This window comes from Rhineura floridana, chromosome 9 (genome assembly GCF_030035675.1).
Source record: "Rhineura floridana isolate rRhiFlo1 chromosome 9, rRhiFlo1.hap2, whole genome shotgun sequence".
Classification (NCBI taxonomy): domain Eukaryota; kingdom Metazoa; phylum Chordata; class Lepidosauria; order Squamata; family Rhineuridae; genus Rhineura; species Rhineura floridana.
The window spans coordinates 60,292,778-60,300,269 of NC_084488.1; the positions used below are offsets into that span (position 1 = coordinate 60,292,778).

The 7,492-nt window shown below is 41.4% G+C and overlaps 1 pseudogene; it reads right to left on the reverse strand.

Annotated features, from left to right (window-relative positions):
• Nucleotides 1-252: 252 nt before the first annotated feature.
• On the reverse strand, nt 253-370 carry LOC133364673 (5S ribosomal RNA; annotated as a pseudogene).
• Between the last annotated feature and the right edge of the window lie 7,122 nt (nt 371-7,492).

Consider the following 7,492-nt stretch of genomic DNA (forward strand, 5'->3'; position numbering starts at 1 on the left):
CTTATTTTATTTATTTATTTATTATTTGATTTATATCCCACCCTTCCTCCCAGCAGGAGCCCAGGGTGGCAATCAGAAGTGCTAAAAACACTTTAAAACATCATCAAAACAGACCTTAAAATACATTAAAACAAAACGTTAAAAACATTTTTTTTAAAATGACTTATGGCGACCCTATGAATCTTTCAGATATATTCATAGGGTTTTCATGGTAAGAGGTATTCAGAGGTGGTTTACCATTGCCTTCCTCTAAGGCTACGGCACCCGATATTCCCTGGCGGTCTCCCATCCAAGTACTAACCAAGCTTGACCCTGCTTAGCTTCCGAGATCAGACAAGATCAGGCTGTTCAGAGTAGAATGGCTGTAGCCAAATAAAAATGGACTGCCTTCAAGTCGATCCCAACTTATGGTGACCCTATGAATAGGGTTTTCATGGTACGCAGTATTCAGAGGTGGTTTACCATTGCCTCTCTCTGAGGCTGAGAGGCACTGACTGGCCCAAGGTCACCCAGTGAGCTTGGCTGTGTGGGGATTCGAACCCTGGTCTCCCAGGTCATAGTCCAACACTCACTGCACCACACTGGCTGTCATCCCTCTATTAATACAAGTAAAACAGCATGTGATGCATGCAGGGCATCTCTGAGTGATGTTTGATTTTTACTTTAAAATTCCCATGAGCTGAAGGGTGTGTGCACGTGTCCACATTTGATCAGAGCAGTACAGTGAAAGGATGCCTCACCCACCCAGTGTGTTCCTGATCAAAATTGTCTCTCAGATTGCAGTATGACCCAAGGAGGGAAATTACCTATCCCCCTCCCCCGATTAACGGCAACTTCAGTAATTATTTAGAGCAGGTGTGAAGAACCTTTGGCCCTCCAGATAGTTCTGAACTACAGTTCCCTTCATCCTGAATGACAGTTCCCATAATTGCTGGCCATTGGCCATGCCTGCTGGAGCTGATGGGAACTGTAGTTCAGGTTCAGCAATATCTGGTGGGCCTAAGTTTCTCCAACTTAGAGCATGACAACGGAATGCCAAGAAAAGGCCTATGTCCCTCCACCCCCATCACTGCCACTCTGATCAGATTCAAAGCCTACCCTACTTGTGTGACTACTTTAAAGTAAAAATAAAAAATGTCAGAAGCTGCAATCATAGATCTCCAGTTTGGCTGTTAGACAACTTATGATCTCTGTCCATGCACAGATAGCACATGAAATCTTTTGTAATGGAAACATGTTTTGTTAACCATTATTTATCATCATTTTAAAATACATTGCACACTTTTGATCCTTTGTATGTACCCCGTTACAAAACTAAGTAACAGCATTACAGCTTAGTCTTTTGCATATTTATTTGGAAGTAAGGGTATAGTCATCCAGTGTCTTGGGGAGGTCTTAGAACCCTTATGTTTTGGGGATCCCTGTGTCTCCAGCATCCTATGGGCCAATCAGCATGAAAGGAGTGTGTGTTGGCTACTGAGAAAAGTTTTCTAACATGCTTCCTTGTACTTTCCAACTAATTGGAGTCAATCAGAATGAAAGGAAGTGAGTTGGCCACTGAGAAGACTCTTTTCAGTAGCTAACACACTCCCCTTTCATGCTGATTGGCTTCTAGGGAGAGAAGCATGTAGACACTGAATTCAGCAATTCAAGCAAAATATCTGACGTGAAAAAGGACAGTCAAATGATGGCAGTGATAGAGAAGCAGAAAGCAGTCTTCAGGCCTGGCCAGATTATTCTATAATCTTAGGTTGTATAATCTTCAAAGTGTCGGAATTCTATTGAGTTATGTAGCAGAGCGGAGAGTATTGAGCGAGCTTGTGTGTGTGTGTTTGAATCTTTGCTAAAATTCTACCTTCCCTGCAAATTAGACAGAGACTTTAAGCTTTAAAATAAGAAAGAACTACTTTATTCTGGAAATACATGTTTGATAGGAAAGAGTTCTATATCTAGCTATGTTGGAACAGTCTGCACTGGTCCCAGTGCAGCTCTCATGCTGGTTGAGAGGGAGAGACAAAGGAAAGATGTCTGCTCCCCTCTCGAGAGAGAAGAAACTGGAAAGGCGGGAAGCAACTGGGATCAACATGCTTTATTTACTGTATTTATATATTTTGCTTGTTTTATCTTTTATGTACACCGCCCAGAGAGCCTTTTTGGCTTAGGGCGGTATATAAATAAAATAAAATAAATAAATAAATATCAGTCTAGCAGGAAGGGGAGAGACAGCAAGGATCAAAGGACAGGTATAGCCTAGCAACGAAGAGGTCTCCTCCCTAGCTACCCTTTTTAACCCCATGCAGCCTCAACCCACCAAGTTGGAGTTGAACCTCATACATTCCAACACAAAGGGGGTATGGCTAGGGCTATCATGAAGGGACTCTGCATTTCTGAATTTGCCACTACACTACCATTTGGAAGTATATCCTACAGCGGTCAATGGCCTTTCCTCTCAGGTAAGTACTTCCAGAAAGGTACCTATCTTTGTAGTAGCAAAAACAAAAACAGACAGGTTCAATCACTGTAGACCTGAAAATTGCCATTCTTCAGCAAAGAACTTTCAAAGTGAGACTAATGCATGAAATTGCTGAATTAGAATTTATCAAGAGGTTTGATTCTATCCATTTAGGTATGAATAGAGCCAATGGTTTTGTATCCCACCACATGTGAGCAGTGCTAAGATAATTGTGTATTTACTGCTGTTTTGAACAGTCACTTTGCTTATTTTAAAGCTTTGCATGGAATTGTCAAAGACCTTCGTCTCCTTCATGCACAAACTGTGTGATGGGGGTATCGCATCATGATTGAAGAGCAAGGCTGCACTGGTGCCCCCCTCCTCCAGCATCACGCACACTTGGATATCCACACATCGGTGAGGATGTCTGCACTAAAAAAGGTGACCTGTGAGCAGCTACTTGTGCATAGCCTTCCACACTACTGGAACTGCTGATGGCACAGGGGACCATTCGCATGAAAGCTTATGTGTGAGTAGCTGCTCAAAGGTAGGCTTCTTCAGTGCTGATATCCACCCCAGTATGTTGACACCTGGGGCCAGGGCCAGCAACATGGTCCCTCTCCCGCGATTCATCAAGTAATGTCCCCTTCACACAATCCACATTTTTCCTTTTTGTACTTCATTGCCATGTGATCCCACTGTTCACATTTTCCCCACTTATAAGCATATAGATAGATTCCTGCAAGCCGAGGGTCACAATTCATGCATCTGATGAAGTGGGCTCTAGTCCATAACATTTAAATGCCATATAATAAATCTGTAAGATGCCACAAGCCTCTTTGTTGTTTTTCCCAGGCGAGCGTGCACAGAACTGCAGCCTTTAATCATAATTTGTTTCCAGACAATCATTTGATTTCGGTATCCTGCTCCAACCCTCATCTTTGCTGGGAATGCTTCATTCTAATTTGCAGCACGATCATTAGAAATGCTCCCTTTCCCTAAGTTTGACTATAAATGGTGACATGCTAAATTAAAAAACAAGCAGCAGAAATGTGTCTCTCCCTTTGTAGCAAAATCCTTTGCTGCCATCCTCTGGAGCTGACCAACATTGCTATCTTTTTTAAAAAACTGGCACTAATTCTAAACGACACAGGGGTCAACATGCATTATGCTGTTGATGTAATGGGGTTTCATATGACTGGAAAATAGAATGATTTTTGGGTGGCTGCATGTTCTGGCATTTTATCGACCGTTCATAATTCAGAAGCTATGTCCTTAACAATGAGAAAACTTACAGAATATCCACATTTTCTGTCAGAAGGCAGAATAGTATGTCCAAATTAACTCCAATCAGTTATACCTGCAGGCTTTAAAATATATGTTTGTTAAATAAAAGGAGAGGGAACGACACTAAAGAGCAACTGTAAGAATAACTATTAAAAATAACAAGTAAGGGCAAACTCTTCTACAATGCTTGGCATAGATGTTTTGTCACCCCCACTCTGAAGAGTGAAATGCCATGCAATACCAGTTGACATTAATGACCTGCTTTCCAAATCCAAAAAAGTCAACTCAGCAAAGCGGTTCTAGGACCAGAGAATAAAGGGCCTGATTCATAAGAGCAAAGGTCAGTCTTGCCCCAATGGCCAGCAGTTTGTTTCTCACACAGTGGTTAACCAGATCCTTTCAAGAAATCACCAACAGAATACAGGGCATTATTTAAGGAATTTTTTACTGGGTGTCCTTTTTTTTCATTCAAATTGTTAAGAGGTTTTTCAGAAATATTGGTGGTTTTTAAGAACCGTAAGAATTACTGTGTAATGTGCCCCTATGTTCTACTGTTTCTGCTCAATTTCACTCAAATTTCACACCTCTCGTCAGTTTCAATGACTTCCAATCTGAATTTGTGATCTTGGTTCATTGATTAAATTGTATGTCTTCATTTGTGTCCACTGGGTGTCCAAAAGCTAGGACTGGGTGTCCATTTGGACACACAACTATTACTTAAAAATGCTTTGGGCCTATGTTGGCAGGACTGTGCAGTGATTCCAGTTGTTCCTATGCTCTGTTAATTACATGCAAATAAGGTAAGAGCATGAGGGCAATAGTTCTCCCCACCTGTTGCCCCTCCAGTATCCTCTGGCAGCTAGCATTCAAAGGCATACTGCCTCCCAATCCAGTGTGGTGTAGTAGTTAGAGTGTTGGACTAGGACCTGGGAGGCTTGAGTTCGAATGCTTGCTCAGCCATGAAGCTCACTGGGTGACCTTGGACCAGTCATTGTCTCTTAGCCTAACCTACCTCACAGGCTTGTTGTGAGGATGAAATGGGGAGGGGGAGAGCCAGGTACACTACGTTGAGCTCCTTGGAGGAAAGGTGAGATATAAATGTAATAAAATAAAAAAAATCAAAATCTTCCTTAAATTGGATTCTAAAGCTGCCAAAGGTAGCCATCATCAAATCCTGGAGGCAGTAAATTCTGTAAGTAGGCCTTGTGGGTGGGGAAAGTTCTTTCTTCTACCTGTTATGAATCTACTGCCAGTCACTTTAATTGTTCTAGTATTGGGGGTGGGGAAGAGAAAGAATGGGTTTTTGTCCATTTTCTCCACATAATTTTATAAACTATCCTGTCATTCCCTTCTTTTGTTGTTATGTGCCTCCAAGTCGACTACGACTTATGGCGACCCTATGAATCAGTGACCTCCAAGAGCATCTGTCATGAACCACCCTGTACAGATCTTGTAAATTCAGGTCTGTGGCTTCCTTTATGGAATCAATCCATCTCTTGTTTGGCCTTCCTCTTTTTCTACTCCCTTCTGTTTTTCCCAGCATTGTTATCTTTTCTAATGAATCATGTCTTCTCATGATGTGTCCAAAGTATGATAACCTCAGTTTCACCATTTTAGCTTCCAGTGATAGTTCTGGTTTAATTTGTTCTAACACCCAATTATTTGTCTTTTTCGCAGTCCATGGTATCCGCAAAGGTCTCCTCCAACACCACATTTCAAAGGAGTTGATTTTTCTCTTATCTTTTTTCACTGTCCAATTTTCACATCCATACATAGAGATTGGAAATACCATGGTCTGAATGATCCTGACTTTAGTGTTCAGTGATACATCTTTGCATTTGAGGACCTTTTCTAGTTCTCTCACAGCTGCCGTCCCCAGTCCTAGCCTTCTTCTGATTTCTTGACTATTGTCTCTGTTTTAATTAATGACTGTGCCAAGGTATTGATAATCCTTGACAAGTTCAGTGTCCTTATTGTCAACTTTAAACTTTAAATATTGTTGTCATTACTTTAGTCTTCTTGATGTTCAGCTGTAGTCCTGCTTTTGTGCTTTCCTATTGAGCTTTCATCAGCATTCGTTTCAAATCATTACTGGTTTCTGCTAGTAGTATGGTATCGTCTGCATATCTTAAATTATTGATATTTCTCCCTCCAATTTTCACACCTCCATCTTGGTCCAATCCTGCTTTCCGTATGATATGTTCCGCGTATAGATTAAACAAATAGGGAGATAAAATACACCCCTGTCTCACACTCTTTCCGATGGGGAACCAATCAGTTTCTCCATATTCTGTCCTTCAGTAGCCTCTTGTTCAGAATATAGGTTGCGCATCAGGACAATCAGATGCTGTGGCACCCCCATTTCTTTTAAAGCATTCCATAGTTTTTTCATGATCTACACAGTCAAAGGCTTTGCTGTAACCTATAAAGCACAGGGTGATTTTCTTCTGAAATTCCTTGGTCCATTCCGTTATCCAACGTATGCTTGCGATATGATCTCTGGAACCTCTTCCCTTTCTAAATCCAGCTTGGATGTCTGGCATTTCTCGCTCCATATATGGTAAGAGCCTACGTTGTAGAATCTTGAGCATTACTTTACTTGCATGGGATATTAAGGCAATAGTTTGATAATTACTGCATTCCCTGAGATCCCCTTTCTTTGGAATTGGGATGTATATGGAACGCTTCCAGTCTGTGGGCCATTGTTTTGTTTTCCATATTTCTTGACAGAGTTTTGTCAAAATTTGGACAGATTCAGTCTCATCATTCCCTTCTAGGAGTTTTTTTTTTTTTACTAAACCTAAAAGCCCAAATGTTTTTAGCTTAATTCATATAGAAGGTGCTAGAGTCCACTGCTAATTTTCATTTTCTTTTCCCGTACTTTTTCTCCCCCAGCGGTGCCTTCCTTTTTTGAGCTGCACAGAATATCCAAAATGTAGCTGCACCTAAAGGTTTCTATAAAAGCATTGCAGTGGCCTGGTTCACCCTGTCATTTAACCCACAATTAAGTGTGCTGGTGCGTGAGGCTAACATCGCAGGTGCTTCACGCTTTCCCCATGGTTTAGTGTTATGCCTCACCCTGAACCTGGTCTCATGGTTTGTCCCTCACCAAACTATGAACTGTAACCAAGGTTTGTTCTTGGCTTACTGCTTGTGGTTTGTTTTCTCCAAACAAACCAGAAGCCCTAGTTTGGATGTAAGGCTAAGCCAAATCATACCTTAGCTTTCAAAAGCACAGCAGGAGCAGCCAAGCAGCCAAATTTTTTGCGCTGTACACACTGCGCTTTTGCCTTTAATTGATAGTTAACCTTAACTACAGTAAATTTTAAAGTGATGTGCAAATGTGTCCAACCTAAGTGACCCCTTTCTTAATAATCCCAAGTATGAATTTTGCCCTTTTGTGAAATATGAAAATACAGGTTGACCCTAAAGATTTATACTGCATATAAGGTCAAATAAGATCCTAAGCTAAAACAAAAATAATATTCAGAAACACTCTGAATTCCAGCTTTGGGGGGAAATGAAGTATCAGTTCAGGCGCACTAGTCTAGCCTAGTCTAACCTGTAATCTTAGTAACCACAAGAATGATCTGCCACTATTCTCTCCTTCCACCACTCACCCCTCTGCAAAGTTGATTTATGAAACGGGGGTGGGGGAGAGGAATAGTTTTTCTTCCATCACGTGTCGGTCCCTCGTCCAGCCCCCAACCCCTGACCCGTAGGTAAAATAAATCCGGGGAAAGGAGGCGTGGT